We start from the raw sequence: 4754 nt of genomic DNA on the forward strand, positions 1-4754 counted from the left end.
AATTTACTTTCAGCTATTCGAAAGACAGAGTTACAGAGAGGTAGAGACAGAAAGAGGGAGAGACAAAGGGAGAAGTCTTCCATCCAATTGTTTACTCTCCAAATGGCCTCAATGGCCAGAGCTGAGCTGATCTGAAGCCAGGAGCCAGGAGCTTCTTCTGGGTCTCCCACGTGGATGCAGGGGCTTGGATCATCTTCCGCTGCCCTCTCACGTACGTTAGCAGGGATCTGGATTGGAAGTGGAGCAGTGGGGACTGGAACTGGCGCCCATATGGGATGCTGGTGCTGCAAGCCAGGGCCTTAACCCACTGCACCACAGCACCGGCCCCCCATTTCTTCCTTTTACCCATGGATTTGCAAGTGATAAAATCTCAGGAAACTGAGTTTGTCTAGGCGATGTCCCTAAACATACATATACATTTTAAACAGCTCTGGTCCTGAATTGTACAATTCTACTGTCTCATTGACCCACTGTTTGGTTTGTTGTCATCTTTTTATATGCTTTGCTTTCTGTGTCCTTCAGTTTTGTTTTCAGCACGGACTTGCCAGGTAAAATTCTTTTTTTTTTTTCTTCTACTGAGATTGGTGCCAATGTCCTCACACCATTCTTAGAACTATGAGATGCCACCAACATCTGCAATGAAATAAGTTTTGATCATCCTGTACCAAGGTAAGAAATTTGACTTTTTAAATTTTTCTCTACTCTCTATGTTTTAGTTAATTTAATCTTGGATTTTAAAGTATTTTCTTCATTGAAAAATATTGCAGTTGTTTATTAACTTTTAATTGGGTTCCAAAGCTATTTATTGTACTGTTCTTTAATCTTTTGGTAGTATCTCATGATGATGTACCAATAAAGTTAATGCCAAATGGAACTAAATATTTTACATCAAGATTTACTAGGGGAATTTGGGTCAAAGACAGCAGGGAATCATTTGATTTATCTGAGATAGATTTTTGGTTTTGATTTCCCAATAAGTCTTGTTGGCAAAGTAAAAAAGTAAATAATACTCTACACTTGACCTCAAGAGAAGGCAGCTTTGGAGGAACGAATGTACTTCGCTTATAATTCAAGTAACTCAAGCAACTTAAATAAAAACTTAAGTGCTGTTTCATGTGATGTTTTCGAGAGCAATGAGCCATTGTCGCCTACACTAAAATTCGGTGACTTGACCAGTGTATTTTTATTTTATAATTTATTTATAACTCCATTCCAGGGACACCACTCCTGTGACATCTGGACTGTTTGCCCCCACAATCAAATGCAGGTTCTAACTGAAGACAACTGTACAGCTCAAACCTACTGTCTCTGAAGAAGAATAAATAAATATTTACACCCTGAGGTCAAACATTATTCCCTACAGCAAAATTACATGAAGCTATCTTTTTTTAACTTGAAAATGTAAATGATACTCCCTTTCATATTCCTGTGTGGGTCCATTTTCATATTTTTGGCATTTCTTGAAATATTCATTTTGAATTGCTGCTCGAATTTTGCAGTATCATCTACTTTCTATGCAGTTGTCTTATCTTCTCAAATTAATTTAAGGTTTTTGGCCCATAGGTCTTTTCATTTATATTTTATATACATCACACACCTAACAGTTCAATGCTGGAGACACAAAGATGTTCAATAAATATTTGCTAATTTGATTTATTACTACTCATATTGACTCTGTCTGCTTAGTCTGCTAGCACATGTCCTTCTGTTTGGTACAAAGCAGACAGCATTTGATATACTTTAAAATGCAGTCCAGAGTTAATAATCTCTGAGAAACTTGATATGCTTTTAAACGTTCCAGATCTCTTGTTAGAAAACTCAAGAGGCTTTAAGCATCAACTATTCTGAATCTGTTATCTCATTTGGATCAAGTTTATGGTTACAGCAACATTGGAAGGTGAACAGGAGCTCAGCAAATCTTTGAGTCTGTTTAAAACTGGCATATATATATATATGGCATTTGCATTTGGGGAGAGTTCAGCTGCCAGGTCTCTTGAGTAAAATGGTTTTCTTGACTCTGATTCTGTGTTGTCTCACAATCTTGTAGAAGGCCCTGTGACTGAAAATCAGGAAAAGAGGGAGGCAGAGAGACCTTCTCCTCATTCTCAAAGATTCTCTTGTATCTTTTCAATTCACTCAAAGGATTGAAGCCTTAATAGATAAATACATAGAGAAATTCTAAAATTGTATGCCTATTCTATATAAATCATAATGATATTTTAAGTGATAAAGGTTTAAATCAAATCCTCCTTTTATAAGAGTGTATTTATTTAAAGAGCTATGTGGAAAGGTTGGTGCTATGGCATGGTGGGCTAAGAAGCTTCTACATATGGCACCGGCATCCTATATGGGTGCTGTTTCATATCCCAACTCTTTACTTCCAATCCAGCTCTCTGTTGTGGCCCGGGAAAGCAGTGGAAAATGGCCCAAGTGCCTGGGCCCCTGCACCCTCATGAGAGACCTGGAAGAAGCTCCTGGCTCCTGGCTTCAGATCAGCCCATCTACAGCAGTTTGTGGCCATTTGGAGAGTCAACCAGCATCAGATGGAAGACACATCCCTCTGTCTTTCCTTTTCTCTTTCAGTAATTCTACCTCTCAAATAAATAATCTTAAAAAAAAAAAGAAAAGCTATATGAAATTATCTAACTGATCTTGCCTCCAATCAGAGACTATATGAATAATATTCAAATAAAATCATTGAGGAGTATCATGGTCTCAATAGATATAAATATCCAAATTTTTTCAGACAAGTAAAATAAGTATCCAGGTGATGGATTGGATTTTAAAAAATATTTTAGCCAAGTCCTAACAAAGCCTTCAGGAAAGCAAGCAAGTTAGCTACTTGATAGCTCCACCTTAAATAATCTTAGATTAACCAAAGAGGCACATTCATAAAGAAGATAGAACTGTGCCTCAAATAAGATTCCTAAAGATACTAAAATGTGGAGATGCTGCTCTCTTCTTTCTCCCCCAGCATGGGGGCTGTAGAAGATTCTGTGATAGCAAGACAGATAAAGAGGTGCTTTTTGTCCCTGTAATTGCTGCACTTGTACTTGTGCTGAAGTGACATCCTATAGATGCTATGTTGATAAATGCTATAGGAATGCACCTGCAAGCCCAGAGATAAGACCACTGAATGGATATGTGTTCCAAATGGTAGCAATCCCTTAGGTCATATTGCCAGAAGTCCTTTGAAATGATTGAATGATAAATGGATACAGCAATCCTAGGACCCACAAAAAGTCCATTTAAAATCCATTTATGTTTGGAAAGAATTACTCATTTTTATGAGTACTAAATTTTCTGTTACTCTTTGTGAGCATTGTAACCCCCTGGCTTTCACAGCCACTCAGAGTGAATCGATGGCACGGGTGGAAGTGCCGTGACTTTGACATTCATGACTCCGAATGTTATGCACATCACGAGACCTCCCTGGCTGGTCATCAGTCTTTCTCCACCTCAAACTGTAATTTTCCAATGACCTTTACCCAGACTGACCATTGTTTCACAGTTGTCACTAAAAAGGCCTTCATTTCATTTGATTATTTGGGGACTTAACGGCAGGTAACTGTGGAATAACAACAAAAATGGATCCCATTGATCAGAGGGAATTATTTTCCTACTGTTGTTCAGCCACATGATAAAAACAGGATGCTTCACTCCCCGGGACCAGTGACTGGCACAACTTATCAAAGCTGCCTTTCCCTTTCCTCTGACTTTCCCCTTTGTTTCCTTGAGGGATGCAGAAATGACATCAAACTGTTCAAAATAGCTCTGCGCTATTATAGATGACCAGTTATTTGCTTTATTTTGAAAAAAAGAAAAAAACAGCTCTAACCTTTTGTTTTGTACAGAAAACAGGCAAACAGGATATATTTTTTCATCATCTCCAAGTTTTATCTCACCCTTTCCTGCTATTTTGCAACAAAAGATGTCAATTTTAAAAGGCAACAAATAAATAATTTTCAAATAAAGAAATTGCAGTAAAGTTCCAATGACATCTTACAAACCATGACTGTAGCTCTTATTATCTTAGTAAATGGTTGTGGATCTAACTTACATCTATCTTAAAGACATAGATAAAAACAAAGGAGATACTTCACACTTGTACATCGAGTGAGTTTCTTCCAAAGATAAACATTAGCATTTTGCAGTAAGATCAATTCACCCCGTGTTGAGTCTTCACTTCGCCGCATCTAATATTTTCTTAGCTACCCTGAGAAGGACCAACACTCTTACAGATCACTAAAGCAAAGGAAATACAAACCTTTCCCCAAAAAAGGCCAAGAGTCTAAGAGGACTAACAGAAGTCAAGATGATGCTCCAGGGAGTGAGATCTCAAATGCCCTCAGTAGTAGGAGTCAAGTAGGAAGGTGACACATAAAGGTTGCTAAAGAGTTCACAGACCTTACAATAAATAAGTTTTTAACTCCTACCAAGGTGTAAACTCCCGCTCCCAAGCTCAGGGAAGTATTTTTGCTTGTTTCACTTAAATACCTTTTCCTGCCACCTTTCCCTCCCAGCTTCCCTTGTGTCCCAATCCCAGAGATTCGGATCCCGCAGAAACCCACTGCAGGGTGGCAGTCCCACAGGAGGAAGGAAGGGGCCACACTCGTCTCTCCACAGCAGAGTTCCCCAGGCTGCCAAGGCTTGAGCTGAGCTAAGGGAGACACTTGCTTAACCAAATCAAGTTTGCAGCTCTGCTGATAGATTTCTGAAATGAAGCTTCATTTTGTTACTAAAAGCATCCAGGG

This window comes from Lepus europaeus, chromosome 3 (assembly GCF_033115175.1).
Source record: "Lepus europaeus isolate LE1 chromosome 3, mLepTim1.pri, whole genome shotgun sequence".
NCBI lineage: Eukaryota > Metazoa > Chordata > Mammalia > Lagomorpha > Leporidae > Lepus > Lepus europaeus.